This window comes from Alexandromys fortis, unplaced genomic scaffold, assembly GCF_014885135.2.
Source record: "Alexandromys fortis isolate MF-2015 unplaced genomic scaffold, M_Fortis_MF-2015_v1.1 scaffold_97, whole genome shotgun sequence".
Lineage (NCBI taxonomy): Eukaryota > Metazoa > Chordata > Mammalia > Rodentia > Cricetidae > Alexandromys > Alexandromys fortis.
The window spans coordinates 3,350,950-3,372,557 of NW_026067981.1; the positions used below are offsets into that span (position 1 = coordinate 3,350,950).

Here is a 21,608-nt window from a genome sequence, read left to right on the forward strand (position 1 = left end):
ATTTTTTTCTGTTATGTTTTACTTTTTGTTTTGCGTTTTTTTATTTTTCTCTTGAGACAGCATCTCACTATGTAACCCAAGGCTGTCCTTGAACATGCAACCTTCCTTTCTTTGGCCTCCCAGATGCTAGGACAACAGATATGTAGCCCCACGCTCAGCAACTTGGAGAGAGCTCTTTGATATTTAAGATATTTTATTTAGCCTAAAACCCTCACACATGTTTAGTTAATAATTTCACCATGTGTATATAAGGTATCTTGATTAAATTCATCCCCACTCTCTACCTTCTGATTCCTCTCCTAACCACCTACCACTTTCCCCTCCCAATTTCCAGTGCTCTCTCTTTAAAAAAGAAAATCCACAAGTCCATTTAGTACTGCCTGTACAGGTGTAGAGCCATCTATTGGGGTTTCTAATTGACCTTTCTCTTAACCCTCTGCATCAAACACCACACATGACAGGTATCTACTGTGTGCAGGGTCCCTGCAGGCTTTACACTCTCAGGAAGAATGAGCCTGGTGAGGCAAGAATGAAACTCAGCTCCCCCTGATTTTGTTACTGGGGCTGGGGCATAACTTCTAGAGTCAGAAACCAGATTATTACTTCAGCCATATTTAAGCACAGTACATTTGGGGGGGGGGGGGCGGGTGTTTCCGATAACGACTATCTCAGTGAGTACAGCGGAGCTTAAGACATGCTTAGATTGAAATTCTTTACAAAGTACATCTTTGGGTACTGATGACTCAGAGAGTGCCCAAGATTTAGGGTCTAAGGAGATTGAGACAAACATAGTGCCTGTGGGGATCAGGATTGCCCTGGCCATAAGATAATGTAAAGTACAAGTGATAGTAATATCACTCGTGCGCATGGATTTTATGGCCTAGAAGCCATGCTCAAGATTTAGGAGGGAAGGGTCTGGGTTGAGTTAAACATAAATTCTGGAAGACATAGGCAGAGCCTGGCTCATCAGACAGCAAAGGATCACCAGGTTGTAAACTACATCCATTCCCAGCATTCCAGGAGGAACAGACTAGACGTCTCTTTCCTTTGAAGGATGCCTGAGAGTTTAACTTCCCTGATTTTTCCAATGCTTCTCCCCTGGCACAAGGACTTTTCACCTCTACATCCTGAATCACCCTCGTGCTGAAGAGCCTTCTTCTCGGGCTATTTTAAGGCTTCCGCTGCTGCTGTCTAGAGATAAGCCCCATTATTTCTTAGGGCCCACTTCTTCCTCTTTCTTAACTTATCTCCTTTGTTTTGTTGGAGCTTATCATCAAGAAGATTTGTAAGAAAAGATTCATGAAGAGGAGGATGAAAAAGAAGACGTGCGGTAGTTAATTCTGAGTTCTTTTCAGAGAGCATCTCTGGATTAGTGACGTGATAATTATATGCTGGGGAACAGTGTTCTGTGTGAAAAAAAGCAAAAAAGTGTGGTGTGCTGTTTGTCCTTAAACGATCTATAGCCACGTATCACCACGTAACTGCCATGCTAAGACACCTACTTCTCACAGCTGAAGCGTTTCTAAAATTGGAGTCAGTTTTATATTTACCTGGAATGGAGGAGCATCTTTTTCTCCTGAAATAGCCTGTTAAATAGACGTCATACCGTTGGTTTTAATTCAGAGCAGAACAAAGGTGGTGTTTTCATCAAGCATTTGGACCTTTACACAGGCAGAAGGCTCTGAGGTTCTTCAGATGCCCCCATTTATGTCAGTCTCACAAAGTCACCCACAGTAATGCAAACAGAAATCTGAGCTAACAGAACAGGGGGGGAGGGAGGGAGGGAGGGAGGGAGGGAGGGAGGGAGGGAGGGACAAAGGGAGGGAGGGAGGGAGGAAAAACACTTTGCTGGATGTTCTAAGAAGAAGCCAGGGTAGAATATAACAATCAATGCTGATGAGGTTGCAACAACAGAAAACCTTGTAGAACTAGCTCTTAAAGGGACAGGACTGTTATAGTGAATCCAGTTCTCTCACAGACACCCTGGGCATCTACATCAGGCAGCCAGCCAGCTGACAGCAGGCCTGAAGCAATTTAGTGGGTGGGGCATTTTCTCTCTTCATCTTTCTCTTGCAGAACAGAAGCGGCATCCTTTGCCTCATGAAGGAAGAATCACATAGTATATCATCTTCCATTTTAAGTGATTGAAGCCCCAGCCAGATTGCACTTGAACTTCTGCGGGCCACTCAGAAGTTCCTGGAAGCCAGAGAGAGCTCTGGATCAAATGCCCATTTCCCAACCAATCTGCAGCTGCCAGCAGACTAAGACTGCAGTTCTAACTGCTTCTCTCCTGTGTCGCCAGCGGAATGAGACTCGACTCTAACTGCTTCACGCCAGGCCTTTGCTATTTATCAAATCTGTTCACTGGTGTTGTGACCTGGTACATCCTGATAACCTTACCTGCTCCTTTGTGGTTGTTGTCCTGGCTGTGGACAACAAATGAGACTATTACTCAATTACCGAGTTCATGACCCTGAGAGAAGTTGTCCGGTACCCGTTCAGCTCTTAACTGTGACTTATCTCCTTCCTAGTGTACAAGTTATAAACAGAAAAGTATTTCAAAGTTTGTGGCTAACTTCAGGAGGCAGCTGAGCATCCCTGCCATTGCTCTCACTCCTTATCAATAAAATAATAATTAATAATAATAATAATAGTTGCTCTCCACACCTTGGTTCTTTCCGGGGAATATTCTCATCTGCTCCCTTTCTCTCATTTGGTGCTATATTCAGAATTTCTGAGTAACCATTAGAGGTATGTTCAGAAGTAGAGAGCACAAATTGTCTTCTATACTCAAAGATTCTCAAGACAAAACTCCCAGATCACTGATAGCTCTGTCCCTCCATGACATCCAGAAGCGTGAGGAACAGTGTGTCGTTTTCAGAGCCCACCATGCGCCATTTCCTCTTCATGCTCAACAGTCAAAGAGTCAAGCAAAGAAATGTGTTAAGAGCACTGGCTGCTCTTCCAGAGGACCCAGGTTCCATTCCCAGCACCCATATGCTGGCTCACAGTTGTCTGTAACTCCAGTCCCAGGGGATCCAAAGGCAATAGGAGCACAATGCAGACAAAACACCCACGTGCATAAAATAAATAAATAAATGACTTTCAAAAGGCCAAAGCCGTATTTCTGACGGCCCTTCCTGTGCTGAAGTTTCCTCAACTTAGTGTGCAGCCTGGCAGGAGGGTGGGTGACACCCCCACTGTCAGCCAGAGTGTTTGTGGTAGACCACCAAAAGCTGAGGTTGGGGACAAGACATAGGGTGGAAATGGTTTCTCTTTTGGGTGGAGGAGAGCTAAAAGTAGAAGGGGGAAAACTCTGACCTGCTCCTTGGCCCCCGAGTTTCTCAGCCTCGGCTGCTGCCTGACTTCAGTCTTACTCACTCCACTTTCCATGGGGGACTGGAGGGCTCTCAAGACCCTCTGTGGAACTAGATGCTTCCCCTGGGTGTGGGACAAACTACACAGTCACATAAAGTCAAGGCTGGGCATGGGGCGGGTGCAGGGGGTGGGCTGTGCGGGAGAAACCAGGGGTCCGGTGGAAAATCTGATCTCTCTTCCATTCACCACCATTCAAGGGTCACATTGTGAATCTCTCTTCATGGAGCTTCGTTGTATGGTGGAGGGTAACAGCACTTTGATTCAATTTTTTTTTCTAGGTAGTGTTTTCTGTGGGGTGCTTATGGCTAGTGAAGAGAAACTCTTTCCTCTGACATTCATATGACTTCCAGATAGATACTTTTCAAAAAACATGATTTGTTCTTTTTTTGAAATTAAAATACAATTACATCATTTCCCCCAGAGCTCTCTCTCCCCTCTCTCTCTCTTTCTCTCTCTCTCTCTCTCTCTCTCTCTCTTTCTCTCTCTCTCTCTCTCTCTCTATCTATCTATCTATCTCCCCCCCTCATTCGTTGCCTCTTTTTTTAAATTTGTATGTGTGTGTATAACTTACTTAGTCTGTATAATCTTATTTATATACATAAGATTTCTGAACTGACCTCTTGGTTTTGGATAACCAATTAGGATGCTTCTCCCTGGGAAAGACTGCTTCTCCTACTCTCAGAATCCTAAGTTATCTATAGTTATTTGTTTAGGGTTGGGACTCCACGAGAGTCTCCCCTTCCATGTTAGCATGCCTATTGGTGTCTTGTTCTGTCTTGTTTAGGCAACCATGGTTTTGAGACTTCCCTGTCATTTCTAGGAAACACATCTCACAGGAACTTCTTGTTCCTCTGGCTCCTTAAATATTCCCCCATTCTGTGATGTTCACTGAGCCTTGGGTGCAGCAGTTGTGTTAGAGATGGAACAGGTGGGACCTGATACCATACCGCCTCTTGTTCTCTGCATTTTGATGCACTCTGGTTTCCTGTGGTGGTCTCCATCTGTTACAGCTACTAAGAGAAGTTACTCTGATGAGGGGTGAGGGCTACGTTCTTCTGTAGGTAGAAGGACAAATAATTAGAAAGCAGTTAGGAATGGTGCTGGCTTAGCAAAGTGACAGCGATAGATTCTCCTCCGAGATTCATGGTTTCCAGAACCAGACATAATTTCCCTCTTGTTGAGGGGGCCTGGAATCTGACTACAGAACTGTTGACTACCGAGATAACTGCTTTTGTGTGGCCCTGACAATGTGGTTAAAGCACCTCAGTGCTCCACTCTGAGAATATCCTTGACAAACTCTTGATAGCAGGTGAGCTGTGATGTTCTTTAAATCATTCAAACCACCCTGTCCATCCCAAAGTGGACAAGGGGCTCAGGGGCCAATGTGGGAACTGAGGTTGTGTTTGTGAGCCTTCTGGATATTCACTGTATGCTAAATTCCATCCTTCATGCCACAGGCTGTACAGGCCTTTAAAAGTGCTGTGCCAGTCATTGTCCCACAGTTTACAATTCACTTACTCCCAGAATCAATGTTTTATTGAGCATTTAACAATTTTAAGCCCTGTGGCACCCCTTGGCCCACTAGATGAATCAAAGCAGCACAATTCAGTAACTGCAGAAAGCAAAGAGTCTAGTGGGGTAGCAGAGAAGAGGCATCTCCCCTAGTGATAGGACAGGATGGGGAAGAAAGGAACTTAAAGGACTGATCACTTAAAGAACTACTCTCAAAGAACGAGGAAGGATTATCCAGATAAAGAATAGAAGGGAGCACCAGGGCTCCAGATGAAGGAAGACACAATGACAGGGAGGACAGGGAGGTGACAGGTGTGGATATTGCTGGACAAACCAGGAGAACAGAAGTGGAAAGGGCTTAGGGAACAAAGTCCTTCACCTTTTAAAGGAAGGCACAGGAAGCCAGCAGTGGTAGGATCTTAACTATAATCCCGGGAATCAGTAAACTGAGGCAGGGGGATCTTGAGTTCAAAGCCAATCAGAGCTACATAGTAAAAACCTGACTCGAAGAGACAAAATAGAGAGAGAGGGAGGGAGAATGAAAGCAAGAGGGAGGAGGTAAAACCAACACACGTGTATTTTAACCTCAAAGTGTTTAGAAGCCACCGCCGATGTCTGTAAACATTGGTAGTAAAAGCAGAGTCCTGGTTAAGTGATATTGTCAGCCATCCCTCCAAAACTGGGGCTCACTCCAGGTTTCTAATATTCCCCTGAGCATCAGACACACACCAGAACCTTGTGTTGACTTGTTGGTTTAAATGATTCCTATTTGAAGGTTCTGTTTCTTTGGGCACTCCCAAAGCGTGAGCGTCTTGTCATCTCACTGTGCATAAGAGACTTTTTTTTACACTGTGTATAGTATTCTGAATTCTTTTTTTTATTTTTTTATATATTTATTAATTAATTTATTTATTTATTAAAGATTTCTGTCTCTTCCCCACCGCCGCCTCCCCTTTCCCTCCCCCTCCCCCAATCAAGTCTCCCTCCCTCCTCAGCCCAAAGAGCCATCAGGGTTCCCTGCCCTGTGGGAAGTCCAAGGACCACCCACCTCCATCCAGGTCTAGTAAGGTGAGCATCCAAACTGCCTAGGCTCCCACAAAGCCAATACGTGCAGTAGGATCAAAAACCCATTGCCATTGTTCTTGAGTTCTCAGTAGTCCTCATTGTCCGCTTTGTTCAGCAAGACCGGTTTTATCCCAGGCTTTTTCAGACCCAGACCAGCTGGCCTTGGTGAGTTCCTGATAGAACATCCCCATTGTCTCAGTGTGTGGGTGCACCCCTCTCGGTCCTGAGTTCCTTGCTCGTGCTCTCTCTCCTTCTTCTCCTGATTTGGACCTTGAGATTTCAGAAAAGAGCTTGGTCTTCTCTGTGATTCCACCCATCTCCACTGGTCTCAGTTAACACCTTCGCGATGGGTAGGAGGTGTGTTGGAAAGCGGGGCAGCTTGAACTCAGCCAGGAACATCAGCGTTGCAAAGAGCAGAGTCCTACTACAGATTGCATTCTCCGAAAGTGAGCTAGTGAAGGGATCAGAAATAAAGTATTCAATGCACTCCTACCTCATTGTATCATCTTAAACAGATCACAGCTAAGAAGTCTCAGCTTCCCTCTAAATGCCAGAAAGAATAATGTTGATGCCCACCAAATGTGATTTCAAAAAGAAATACTGCCTGAGAAAGGGCTTTGTATGCGACAAGAGATTATGGCAGCAGCTATAACTGTAGTTGTTTGTGGCTCTGCATCTATAGTCAATTAAAACTGTTCGTGCATACTGTAATGATATTCTGCCATCCGTAACTTCCTTTGCCAATGCGAATCTTATCCTTCCCCACAAGCAGAGAGCAATGGACAGCAAATGCTCCGACCTGGCAAAAAGCACACAAGCCAGTGTTACTATCACATAGCCATTCTTCCTAGTGAAATTGTTTTTCCTTGTCGTGGTATCAAAATTACACATATATTGAATGTTCATACAAGTCCCAACAACTCAGAGGGGAGTGTGTGTGTGTGTGTGTGTGTGTGTGTGTGTGTGTGTGTGTGACATTCTCCTTTAACAGAGGAGACCAACAGAGTCACACAGTTGCTAAGTTAGAACTCTCCACCACCAAGTCTATAGTAACAATTCAGGGAAAGTTCAAATGAACACTCAGTAAATGGGTAAAATAGACAACTATCACGGCTGTTGCTATTTATGGTCACTGAAAACTCTAGACCAACGATTACAATGGTTCTATGGCTATGAATGGCAAAATTTATTCAACTTGAAAGGACAATAGAATTCTTATAAAAATATATAACTTTGAAAACAACAGGGCTGAAGTGTTATTCTAATTATCCTTTAGTAGTAAAAATTCAGGAGTCAGATATTTGGGTCAGAGCCTGAAAGGTCAGAGAAGCAGAAAAGTCACCAGTCCTTCCTACCTGCTCCCTTCCTTTCTCCAAACAAAGAGCCAGGTCCTTCTCCACCCCGCCTTACTTCCTGTTCCATCTGCCCCCAGTGTTCCCAAACCTCTGTGGTTAATTGTGGTTGGCTAGTGGCTAACTCCACCCTCCGAATCCAAGTAAGCTTTATTTGTCAGAACGTGATCAAAATATCACACAACTCAGGCCGAGCTAGAGTCCTGAGAAGTGGTTTATCTTCACCTGTAACTTAGTTCCATCCATTTTCACCACGAAAATTAATTGAGGCCTATGGCATGTCATCTGCTGGTTTTTAAGAACAAAATGGCTACATATCTAAATAAAACAAATAAATCATTTGCTGAGTGTTAGGAATATTTTCTAACAGAGCTCTTTGACGACGCAAAACTTCCCAATCAAGCCAAATCAAAACAAACTGAATTAAGAAATATCCAGGTTTAATGGAAGATCTGCGCTCTCGGGTGGCCCCGAGGGGGAAACCGGGAAGCCGCAGGAACGCGACCCCCGGGAGGAAGAAAAGGGGACCACGTGTTCTTCTTTTGGGGGATCATTTAAGTACCCCGAGGAGTGGTCCTGACCCCACCCCCAGGGAGGGGTCAGGACCTGGCCTGCTGGGATTTGAAGTCCAGACCAGGCCTGTGGGCTGAGATAGATGCCAGGGACTGGGGCCTAGGCTCCCAGCCTAACACTGAGCAAGCATTCTGGTGGAAAGGAAAGGGAACAGACAGGCCTGTATATAAAGTGTACTGGGTGCCACAAAGTAATAAAGTATTAAGGAGAAAAACTGGAGAAGGGAAGAGGGAAACACATCGAGAAAAGAGTGAGGCTCTAGATAGGCTCTCTGGGAAAACAAGACTCAGCTGGAGAAATGGCTGGGTAGGGACGAGCGTTGGCTGTTCTTTCAAAGAACCCAAGTTTAGTTCAGAGCCCCCACATGGTAGCTCATGACTGTCTGAACTCCAGTTCTGGGAGGTCCGATGCCCTATTTGGAGTTTTTCAGTGTGAGCACTTGAAAAATGTGGTACACTCAGGCACACACAGACACACAGACACATATAAAGAGAAGAAGCCTCGTGGAAAACCTTTTCAGGGATAAACAGCTGAAGAGATGGCAGCGGTATGCACACAGCCACACACAGACAGGTTGGGAAGAACAATCCAGGCAGACAAAGGGAAGAGGAAGCACAAGGGCCCTCTAGCAGGAGTGCACCCAGCACAGAGAGACTGGCTTGAGAAATCAGAGAAGGATAGAAGAAATTCAGAGAGGTAACATGGGACAAAACCTTTCTGAGCCTTATGGACTGAGGTCAAAACATTGGCCTTTATGCTGAGGAAGACGTGAGATCATGGGAAGAATGTGACTTGATCTGACCTAGGCTTCAGTAGATCACTCTGGCTGCTGTGCAGCACTTGGATGGCAAGGTGACCAAAATCAACACAAAAGACCAGGTAGGAGACGACTGCACTACTCTCCGTGGGAGATGACGTGAACTGGACCAGAGAAGTACCAAGTGCGTGGTGAGAAAGGGTCGGTTAGTTCTCTCTTAAACATAAAACTCAGACAATGGGTGGGGAAACTGGGTGCACAATGATAGGTACAGGAAGAGCAAAGGTTTGTATCAAATTCATGTGGAGCCCCCGTACCAGTATTGCTGCTAAATGATAGGGAGATGATAGAGTTTCTGGCTTGGTAGGTGTTGGGAACTCAGTTTGTGACATGTTAAGTTTGAGATGATTCGTAGACACCCAGATGGAAATGACAAATAGGTGTCTATAGATCCGGAGTCCAGGGGAAATGTCTGGGTTAGAAACAGCCCTTTCAGAGCCTTCCGGATACGCATGGCAGCTGGAGCCATGATATTGGACAAAACAAGTAGGTACTGAGAGGTGACAGAAAAGAGAATCCACCAAAGACAAATCTCAGGATTCTCTGAAGTCCTCGGGTTAGAAGCTGGGGAAGAAGTGACAGGGGAAGAGAGAGGGAGTCGGGAATGAGGTGGAACACCAGGCTGGTGTTGGGTCCTGGAGACTGAGATAAGAGAACGCAGGACTAGAGTGAGCAGCTCTGTCGAATGATGTGGGGGCTCAGAAAACGGGGGCTCAGAAAACAGGGGCTCAGAAACGGCAGCTGGCTTCAGCAAGGTGGGAACCACCAATGACACAAGAGGAGGGGTTGCACCAGATATGGCGAGCAGAACGCTTCATGAAGAGGGTTCAGAAAGGCTAGGGAGACTTAGTGACAGCAAGCTAACTGTTTGAAAAGAATGTTCTAGACCATTCTCACCTTGTAAGTGTCACTGTGCAGACTTAAAAAGACAAAGGACCACAGCTGGAGCTGAAAGTGGGGTCAACCAGAGAGAACTTTATTTTGATATTTAGGTAGTGGAAAGAGTGTCAAGTTTGGACAGTTTGGGACTGGTCCAATGGGAAGCTTGGCAGTCGATATCATACTCAGAACATCGACCATACTCATTGGCCATCTTTCCAGTTATCTGAATTCATGTCCCTCAGAAAACTGTTCTGTGTTCCCAGCTCTTAATACGTCCAATCATATTCATATCCACCTAACTATTCATACAAGCAATTTGGTTTATGGTTAATTTTTTTTCTTGTATGAACAAGAGAAAGAAATAATAAATAATATCTTGGCAGCATCCATAATAGTTACTGCTTCTTCAACTAAAGTATGACCTCATTTAAGGTGTCTCACAGACAGACAGTAACAGGGAGTATTTACTCATATACTTTAACAATTGGAGGAATCACTGATGTTTCCAAAACCGGAAGGGAATTCGCCTCTGGGCTACACTGAATCGTCTCTCCCCCATTTTCAGCTGCTACTGTTTGGTCTCTGATTTAAGCCTGGATGTTCATGCAAAGTTCCATGGCTGTGGAACTGACACAGGTGCTTCTCCTACGAGAAGGAGGGGCTTTAACCAGGAGGGGCTTTAATGTCTGAGGCGATTTAAAGCAGTAGCGCCCCTCCCAGCAGCCAGCAGTCACTTTCACCAGCATTAGCCTTGCTTCTTGCTTACGGTGTTACCTTAGCCACTTCCTTCCAGAAAATGTTCTCTTCAGGGTTGCGGTTCCCCTGCCCCTTTGCAACACAGACGTTCTCTTCAGGGTTGCGGTTCCCCTGCCCCTTTGCAACACAGACGTAATAAACCGCCCTTCAACTCTCCCTTGCGATTTCTTCTGCCTTTGTCCCATGCAAAAGCAGTCAAAACTCTGCAGAGTATTTGACGCTGAGTTTCCCTCTCAGGGCAGGAGCCCTGCTTTCCCTCCAGGTGTCATTAATTAGGTCACAAAGGTTTCGCCAGTCTCAGCCAAAGCTCTTTACTTCCTGTCTATCAAGTACTCAATGCGATGCCGGTTTCTTCCTCGTTCGGGTCCTCGTTGCATCCTTTTAGAGCCGTCTCAGTTCCTTTTCTTAGCAAGTCTATCTCCCCTCCTGCCTGGGATTTTTTTTGTAAATAATTATGCCTTTTGAACAGAAAAACAGGGATAATTTGGAACTAAGTTGCCTCACACAGGTGAGGTGCTGTCTGGTAAAATTTTCCTCTCTCTGCCTTTCAGTTACAGGCACCGACCTATACATGCGCACACATTTTCACGTGCTAGACTTCAGTAAACACAGCTTAAAATTGCTCATAGCCGTAGCTCCTTTCTCAGTGCTCACACTTCGTCTGGCAGTGTGCTGGCATTGGCCCTGTGTTACCTTGCTTGATTCCTCATCGTATTACAGACGATCGGGAATGTGAAGAGGTGAGGGGACCTGTCCAAGGTTACACAGGTAAGAAACACGGGCTGGGGATGCAAACACAACTGATTTGAGTTCAGTGCTCCCAGAACTGGTACTCAGACAAGAGAGAGTCATCCCAGCGGAAACTATGTAAGAGCAATATTTTCCCCAAACTTGTCTATCCCAGCTTCAAGGGCAAACAACGTTCTTTCAAAGGTGAGATCTTGGTGGGAGAGAGTTAAAATATGTCGGTGTGCAATTCTTTGAAGTCTTACAAATTACCTTAAAATTCACGATGATTTTGCATCTGTTCTATACCATGGCAATATTGCTTTCTATAAAAAGAATAGTTGATTCTCCCAAAGGATAAAAAGGGCATTTAAGAAATAGATGGCAAACATTATAAGGAATCTACTTTCCTCCAAATGAATGTAATTTCTGTGGAAAAATCTTCAAAGACTTTCAAGAGGGAATTTTCTGCCTCTTTCCTCCCACCAGGGATACTTACTGAAGTGTATGACGAAGGGCGGTGAAGAACACTGGACTGTTTTAACTCTAGACATTAAAGAAAGCTTCTCCAGTAAAGGAAACATTGTCAGGTCCCTTGCTTGTCCCGGCCACCCCACTAGCTTACACCCAAAATAACCACACATAAACTGTGTTCATTTTATTGGCCCATTAGCCCTAATTTCTTATTGGCTAATTCTTACATCTTAATTTAACCCATTTTTATTCATTTGTATATCACCACATGACTGTGGCTTACTGGCAAGATTAACCAGTAACCATCTCAAGCAGAAGATCCATGGCGTCTCCCACTCTGCCTTTTTCCCAGCATTCAGTTCTGTCTTCTCCGCCTACCTAAGTTCTGCCCTATCAGGCCCAAACCAGTTTCTTTATTTATTACCCAATGAAAGCAACACATGAACAGAAGAACCTCCCACACCAACACTTTAAGAGTTTTAATCTAAAATCAGGAGTAAGACAAAGTTGTCCACTCTCTCCATATCTATTCAATATAGTTCTTGAGGTCCTAACTAGAGCAATAAGACAACAAAAGGAGATCAAGGGGAGACAAATTGGAAAAGAAGATGTTAAACTCTGTTTGTTGGTGATATGATAATTTACATAAGGGACCCTAAAACTCTACCAAGGAATGTCTACAACTAATAAACACCTTCAGTAATGTAGCAGGATACAAGATTAACACACACACAAAAAAAATCAGTAGTCCTCCTGTACACAAATGATAAATGGGCTGAGAAAGAAATCAGAGAAACATCACCCATTGCCATAGCTACAAATAACATAAAATATCTTGGAGTAACTCTACCCAAACAAGACCTGTATGACAAGAACTTTATATCTTTGAAAAAAGAAACTGAAGAAGACACCAGAAAGTGTCCCGTGCTCTTGGGTAGGTAAAATTAACACAGTAAAAATGGCAATCTTACCAAAAGCAATCTTCAGATTCAATGCAATGCCCAGCAAAATTCTTCACAGACAAAGAACGGTATTCAACTTCATATGGAAAAGCAAAAAAAGATAGCCAAAACAATCCTGTACAATAAAAGAGCTTCTGGGAGCATCACAATCCCTGACTTCAAACTCTACTACACAGCTACAGTACTGAAAACAGCCTGGTATTGGCATAAAAACAGATGGGAAGACCAATGGAACTGAATCAAAGACCCAAATATTAGTCCACAGACCTACAAACACCCGATTTTTGACAAAGAAACAAAAATATCAAATGGAAAAAAAGAAAGGAAATTCAACAAATGGTGATGGCATAACTGGATATCAACATGTAGAAGAATGAAATAGATCCATATCTATCACCATGCACAAAACTCAAATCCAAATGGATTAAAGACCTCAATATAAAGTCAGCCACACAGTTTGGATGCTCACCTTACTAGACCTGGATGGAGGTGGGTGGTCCTTGGACTTCCCACAGGGCAGGGAACCCTGATTGCTCTTTGGGCTGACGAGGGAGGGGGACTTGATTGGCGGAGGGGGAGGGAAAGGGGAGGCGGCAGTGGGGAAGAGACAGAAATCTTTAATAAATAAATAAATTTAAAAAAATAAAGTCAGCCACATTGAACCTCATAAAAGAAAAAGTGGGAAGTACACTTGAATGCATTGGCACAGGAGACCACTTCCTAAATAACCCCAGTAGCACAGACACTAAGAGAAACTATTAATAAATGGGATCTCCTGAAACTGAAAAGCTTCTGTAAAGCAAAGGACATGGTCAATAAGACAAAATGGCAGCCTACAGAATGGGAAAAGATCTTCACCAACCCCACATCAGACAGAGGTCTGATCTCCAAAATATACAAAGAACTCAAGAAATTGGTCATCTAAAGAACAAATAACCCAATAAAAAAAATGGAGTACAGACCTAAACAGAGAACTCTCAACAGAAGAATCTAAAATGGCTGAAAGTCATTTAAGAAAATGTTCAACATCCTTAGTCATCAAAGAAATGCAAATCAAACAGCTCTGAGATTCCATCTTATACCTGTAAGAATGGCAAAGATCAAAAACACTGATGACAACTTACACTGGAAAGGTTGTGGAGCAAAGGTTCTGCATTGCTGGTGAGAGTGCAAGCTGGTACAGCCCCTTTAGATATGTGTATGGTGAATTCTCAGAAAATTAGGAAACAACCTTCCTCAAGACCCAGTAATACCACTTTGGGTATATATCCAAAGGATGCTCAATTGTACCACAAGGACATGTGCTCAACTATGTTCATAGCAGCATTGATTGTCATAGCCAGAACCTGGAAACAACCTAAATGCCCTTCAACCAAAGAATGGATAAGGAAAATGTGGTACATTTACACAATGGAGTACTACACAGCAGAGAAAAATAATGACATCATGAAATTTGCAGGCAAATGGATGAAGCTAGAAAACATCATACTGAGTGATGTAACCCAGACCCAGAAAGACAATTATCCTATGTACTCACTCATAAGTGGATTTTAAACACAAAGCAAAGAAAACCAGCCCACAAATCACAATCCCAGAGAATGTTAGACAACAATGAGGACCCTAAGACATACATAGATCTAATCTACTCGGGAAGTAGTAGAAGACAAGATCTCCTGAGTAAATTGGGAGCATGGGGACCATGGGAGAGAGTTGAAGGGGAGGGGAGAGGCAGGGAGGGGAGCAGAGAAAAATGTAGAGCTCAATAAGATCAATTTTAAAATGTTTTAATCTAGTACTCCCGCCCTGTGAGAGGAATCCAGCCCCTGTTGCTTTTCTGTTTCCTATTTATTTGTTTAAATGTGATCCTATGAGAGAAACCCTAGAATTAAGGAGAAAGTCTGAGTACAGATAAATGGCGCTTGGGAGTTATGTTCTTAAAGTACGGAGAACTCGGCCAGCTGTCTGGCCATGGTTTACTACAGAGATCTTTGGTACCACAACCGCTCCACTCATGAGAAGCTCCCCAGATCCTTGTAATGGAGGATAAAGTGGGTATGTGTCCATTTTGTTTATGAAGAGACTGGGATGGAGCCAGGATGAAACAACTTGCTGGAATTAGTCACTGTGGCGAAAAGCTGAGCCATCATCACCGTCTCATTGACTTAGCCCCTCCACCACCACTCAACACACACGAACTATGGATCCTATCGGGTTGCCAGGAGGTGCTTTTATCCGCGTCAGACTGAGCAACACTAAGAGGGGTGGTCACGGCTCATCAGCTGCGGAAGAACAGCAGTGCTGCAGAGGGCTGGGAAACACCGAAAGAACGAGGACGGCTGATGCGGCTGACGTAACTCCTGACACATTTCACAGCACGTAAATTCTATCAGCGGTCTGAATCTGGACTCTCCACCGCTAGCCATCTGCGAGGCAAACACTGCAGCAAAACACAAAGGACAGGGATTGGAAGTCTAAAGGACTGCGAAGCTGTGTCCTCTGGAAAGCCGAAGTCACCTCTCCAGACACTGCCTTCTTCACCTACAAGACAAGTAAACAGAAAAATCTCCCGAGTTCCATGGAGTTCTAAATGCAAAGTCTTTTTACACGTGGCAAAGTAGATGGCTAAACATTGTGCTTTCTAAAATCCTTCCCTGTCCTAACATTTCAGAGTTTCATAAACATATTTTCTGAGTCATGTCTCTCTTAAGCTAAACATATGGTCCCTCGTTTTCTAAAAGGTCCTGTGCAGTAAACAGAAGCCTTGTGGGTTGTGCTTGTGAGTAGGCATGGTGAGTGTTGTGGTCAGCAATGCCATCTGCCAGTTTCTGTCACCTTCATGACAATTATAAAGTGGCATCTCTGGACAAATTGAAGCTGATGCCCTCCCTATGTCCTGTAGACAGAGGGTCCAAATAATGTCTCTGAATGCCAGCGTCTGTTTCTCTCCTCAGCTGGATACAGATATCCAGTATACAGGCTAACCTGTAAAACACAACAGCCCTGGGAAGCCAAAAAAAAAAAAAATTGTAAAGAATTTTTTTAAGCCAAATCCAAACTTCTAAGGAAATACTGAAGATTGACTCTGGTAATACACAATCTCTCGGCTATCTGAACTGGACAAAGACCATACTAGGAATTGAAGAACCTTATGCTTCCAATACATATCTGCTATCGATGGATACTATAACACCATCAGCTACTGGTCTGCTGTGCACAATAGTAAATTACAGTCTCTATGGTCTATGTGCAAACAGTAATCTGGTTCACTGACCCATAGAAGCAATGTTGTCGTGAATAGTAAGCTCACCTTTAAAAGACAGTGGACTCCTCCAAGGAGCTGATGGGTTTCTCATTTGTTTTTATAGTCTTGGAACTGACCACTCTTTGGAAAAAAAAAAAAAAGATTGGTTGAAGTTGATTTGATTCAAGTACCCCAAGGCCAAAACTTATGGGCATCAGTGGCATGGTGAGGTTAGAGCAGCCTTGGGAAAGTCACCCTACAGCCCTGGTTCTCAACCTGCACTTTTACTTTCTAGACATTGATAATTTGTCCAATCTCTCCCAGCCCTGTCCCTCAGCCCCACCACATGAGGTACTTCAAAGGATTGAAATTTTCTAAATATTAATTCTGAAGGTCTTCCTGTAGCTTACACAAACCCACATGGTTTTCAACCTGTCAGAATTGGCCCACCACAAACACTACCACTCTGGTGACAGTTTTTAAGAATAAGACCCTGGGCGATTTGCATTCTGACCAATGGCTGTGTAGTCCTGTGCCTTCAGCTGAAAAAAAAATAGATAAATGGGACAATTGTGTATTTCTTTACGTACCTTTTCTTTAAAATATAGGAAACATTTTCAACTTAAATAAAAGCATAGAAATAAAAGAATCTAAGTGTGCAAACTATGCAGAAATGAAAAATAATGCTGCCATATTTGATTCATTCAATATCAAAAGGAATATAGTCATCAATTTTCCATCGCTGTGACAAAATGCACAGTATAAGCCACTTGAGAAGCAGAGAGGTTTTCTTACAAATCAGAGGAGCTTCCAGTCTAAGAGCTTGGGACCTCATTACTTTGTAGCCCTAGTGCAGTGCCCACTGGCCCTGGCAAGGAGATATTAGCACAAACTGTTCATTATCTTAGGACAAAAAGCAGAGAAGGAGACAGAGAATAGGGTCCCACAATCCCCTTAAAGGGCATACCTTCAGGGACCTAAGGACTTCTCAATAGACCCCCACCTCTTAAAGGCCCACATCACCTCCAAATAGTACTGCTCTTGGCACCCTGCCTCTAATAGATAGACCTTCGTGGGGCACGGTCTACATCAAACCATATTAAGAAGGTGGTGAATGCAGATTTAATCCAGGATTATGACGTACAGTTCTATGTGTTTTTGTTGTTGTTGTTGGGTTGTTTTTTTTTTGTTGTTGTTGTTTTGTTTTGTTTTTCGAGACAGGGTTTCTCTGTGGTTTTGGAGCCTGTCCTGGAACTAGCTCTTGTAGACCAGGCTGGTCTCGAACTCACAGAGATCCGCCTGCCTCTGCCTCCCGAGTGCTGGGATTAAAGGTGTGCGCCATCACCACCCGGCTCGTACAGTTCTATGTTATCACAGAGAAAATGTCAAACAACTCTCAGTAAGTAAATCACTCTCCTGCTCTGGCCTCCGAGTCAGTAGAGTACCTTCTTGGCTTTCTGACTCCTCAGATTCCACAGCCTTTATAATTTCAGCTTTTTTCCTATGGCTTTTATATAGCCTAAAGGCTTTTCCTTACAGTGTCTCCTGCCTCCAGTTCCTCCCTGCCTGTACTTCCATGGCTTTTGTGTCAACTTCACACCAGTGCTCACAAGACACTCAAGGTTTCAGAGAGAAAAATAAATTCTCCCATCAAGATTTCAGGAGATGAGCAGCTGCCCTGGTGGCACAGCCCTGTGATGTCAGCTGTTACCCCTCAGGAGACTGAAGCAAGAAGATGACAAGTTCAAGGCCTGTCTGCTACAGAATGAGTTCAAGGCTAGCCTGCGCCATTTAGGGAGACCTTGTCACTAAATTTAAGAGTAAAAAAGAGGCCTGAGAATATAGATTAGTGATACTTACCTAACAAGATAAAGATGCTAGGTTCAATTCTCTCCACATCCCTCAAAATTGTGAGATCAGTAACTTTACACCCCCAGCCCACGAGTCTCCCATGAGTCACTCTTGCTCTCCTCTTCTCTCCCTCATCCTGTTCTTTATCATGGGGCCCAGAAGTTAGGAGAACATTTCATTGCATGAGCGTGCTCTGAAGCCACACCTTTCAAATCCAGACAGTATGTCACAGCGTTTCTTCCAAACAAACAGCACTCTCTTTAAAAGAAAATTTGGCAAATACATTCTTTTTCTTTAGTGCGTTGTACCCACGTGCATGACTGATGTGAGGACAGAGTCCAAATGGACAGTGGGTGAGTCTTTTTCCGCCATTAATGTTCAGCTGGGCGACATTTGCTTTCCCCCTTCATAGCTACGTGACAACGGAGAGAGTTCCCACGTTGTTAGATATGGAAAATCAAGAAACAGGCTACTTTATGAAGACGTGCTTCTTTTAAGCAGTAAGCACCATGGTTTCCAGCCCCACTGCTCCTCAGTGTGGAAGGGGTTTACACATCCATCCTACCCCACTACATAAAAGCCCCGCCCATAAGATGCCCTTAAAAGGTCAACGGAAGAGAAGGAGGGGGAAGCAGGAGAAAGTGTAGTGACATTTGCAAATGGCCCAAAGGCTGGGACGGAATAAAATTAGAAGAGGTTAAGCGGTGTGAGAAGGAAACCCACCACATATGTCACAGCCACCCCACTCCACTGAGATGACAAACCCTGACACATGAGGTACCCATTCGCTTGGTCACACCCACAGCTGCCTGCTAGCAAGCCACAGAGCCTTTCGTCGCCGCCGCTGCACCCCCTGACTTCTGACACAGGCTTCCTTGGTGAAGAAAGACTGGGCGGGCTGTGACGTGGGTCTGCTGCTAGGCCAGCGCAGTAGCATCAGAAGGGGAGCGCTCAGGAGGCAAGGGAAGGGTCACCGGACAAGACCATGTCTGTCCCCTGCCTGTCCCATGAGATTTTCATTTCTGCCATTTCCCAGGCTTCCTGTATGGTCACCTGATCTGCTTTACCCGAGAAGTTGCTGATAAAACTGTGCAGCCACAGGAAATTACACCTTTAAGTTCTGTTCCTGTGAACCATTTGCAGCCTGGAGGCCGGGAGCTCATTTTACAGATAAGCTCGGATATTACATATGTTGCGATAACACATGGCGAGAAAATTAAGCATAACAAGGAGAGGAGGACGATAAAGAAGGGACAGTCTCTTGTCCCAGAAATGACTATTTTCTTTCCTCTACTACTCCTCACCCTGTGTCTCATGTGATTTTCCAAGCTCTCTAAGACCAGGAGTCACTGGGGAGGGGGAGAGGGGTCACATTTATTTTAGCTGAATGGCCAGAAATAGCTTTAAAAACCTTTCTAATTAGTTATGAAGCTAAGAAGTTAAAAAAAACCTGAAGAAGAGAAGGGTGGACATAAACTAGAACATTAGGATAGCTCTTAGCTCCTGGAATGTACGATAACGGGACCCTGGAGGAAACACCAGGCCGCAGAAGGGTCTGGAAGCGCCGCGTGAAGCTCTGACCAACAGGGCGTTGTTGGTCGGTGGAGTCGGACAACACACAGCACCCTGCAGGCTTCTGGCGTTGCTCGGGGCTTCCCTATCAAACTCTTTGGACTCTGAAACAGGAACTGATAATAGATAACGTTTAAAAAGTTAGATCTCATTCCAAAACCGCTGAAAGTGAGGAAGAGATGAACACACGCATGCTCACAATATCTTCAAGGTCCTCACGAGTTTCGTCTCAATGTTTACATCATGAACTAGAAAGCAAAGGAGACTAGAACCAGTTTTGACTTAATGGATCTAAGAGTTACTTTGGTTTTGACTTGCAGATTGTTTAATAAAGTTGATATATATGATATTGGTCAACATGACCTCTATGATGAACTAAAATTTCAAAAACACTTCCAAGACTCTCCCAAATAATGCTCATACTTAGACTATTACGTCTAGTGATTGCAAGAAGGAAAAGAAGGCGGGAATCTAAGTGAGCATCATTGTTTCAGGAGCCAGAGAAGAGATTTATGGAAATTAATAAACCTCACAAAGTAGTATTAAGAATAGTTTGGCACATAGCCCACTGTACCCAAAACTCCACTGTGTTATGCACTGTGTTAATTGTTCCCTAGTTATCATATAGACAAACAAGGTGCCATGACACCCTCAACACACTTGATTAGAAGTCAAAATAATCTTACTGCAGGAACTTTACAAGAGTATTCTTTGGCCATGAATCATCAGCCTCAGCCAGATGGCCTGAAACTCTGCAGTTGGTTATTTTTGTTTTGTTTTGTTTTTTTGTATATAGGGTTTCTCCTTGTAACAGCCCTAGCTGTCCTGGAACTAGCTCTTGTATACCAGGCTGGCCTCAAACTCACAGGGATCCACCTGCCTCTACCTCCTGAGTGCTGGGATTAAAGGCGTGAACCACCACGGCCTGGTTGATTATTTCTTTTCATTTATTATAGTAGTTTTCCATAGTAAGCACTTCTATATACTATTGAATATTCTTTAAAAGTCCAATTTATGACTACATAATTTTAGTCTTTATTATTATTATTATTATTATTATTATTATTATTATTTATTAGAGATTTCTGTCTCCTCCCCACATAATAGTCTTCATAGTGAGGTAGGGTAGAAAGGCAGAAAAAAATAAGAGGATATTCAAAAGGAAAGGAGCCCATTGCTTCCCTGGATCTGGCTTAGGGCTCTCACTGACTGAAAATATAACAAACAAAACTCTCATGAATCATAGTTAGAACCAAATCTTGTCCTGCCCTTGTGGAACCTGTGCATAGAAAGAATTCCTTTGACCTGTTTTTCCCTCTGTTGTTATCTTATCAACACTCCTTTCCCATTTTTGCAATGTCTATAATATTTATAACTCAGGTACAGCTTATATCCTTTGAACAATGTAACTTCAAATGCCACATAAACATACAATGTGTGTGTGTGTGTGCGTGTGTGTATGGTTCTATATATGTGTGTGTATATATATATGAGATACTTTAACAGTTTTTCATCTATCTATCTATCATCATTTATCTATCTGTCTATCTTCCAACTCCCCCCCCTCTCTCTTGAAAGATCTGAGTGTACGCTGACTGTCCTTTACATAATAAACCAAATTTTGCTTCACTCTGGCTTACCTTGAAGTTCTTTTTTGCACATAAGTCAGGGTCCAGGCTACACCTGCAGGCCCCTGGGAGGAACTCCTCAAGCTGTAAGCTGGCAGCTTGCTTCTCCTGCTGCGGGTGACCTGAATAGTGTGGCAGAACAAATGTTCCTCCATGTGGGAACATTTGGTGATTTTCTGTCACCTTTCTATAGCAAAGAAAGCCTTTATCATTTATCTTTCTCTTATGTCTTGTGGTTGATGATAGACATCAGAACATTTTTTAAAAAATATGTCACCAATATAATTAATTGATAAGCCTAGCAATAATTCATACATTCTTTCAACAAATAACTAATATCTGCTATAATATGCTATTAACTGTTTAGGTGTTGAAGATAAAGACTTAAAGTAGAGGAAATAGAAATATATGGTTTTGAAGAATAAAGAACAGAGGGTGCTTATAAGGGATAATAGTAATGGTGGTTGTGGTGTTTTGAAAGAAATGGCACCCAAAGGGAGCGTGTGGGAGGTGTGGCCTTGTTGAAGTAGGTGTGGCCTTATTGAGGGAAGTGAGTCACTGTGGGGGTGGACTTTGAGGTCTCTTTTACTCAAGTTTCACTCAGTGGACTTTCCTGTTGCCTTCTGATCAAGATGTAGTCAGCACCTTGTCTGCCTGCATGGCGCCATATCCCACCACGATGTTAGTGGGCTGAACCTCTGAACTGAAAGTTGCCACATCAATTAAATGTTTCCCTTTGTAAGAGTTGCTGTGGTCATGGTGTCTCTTGACAGCAGTAGAACCCCTAACTAAGATTACAGTGGTCTTGTTGGACTTAGG

The 21,608-nt window shown here is 43.7% G+C and overlaps 1 long non-coding RNA gene across 1 annotated transcript in view; it reads right to left on the reverse strand.

Moving 5' to 3' along the window:
• LOC126511289 (uncharacterized) overlaps positions 1 to 21,608 on the reverse strand; it is a 127,146-nt gene that overhangs the window by 104,779 nt on the left and 759 nt on the right. The window lies entirely within an intron of this gene.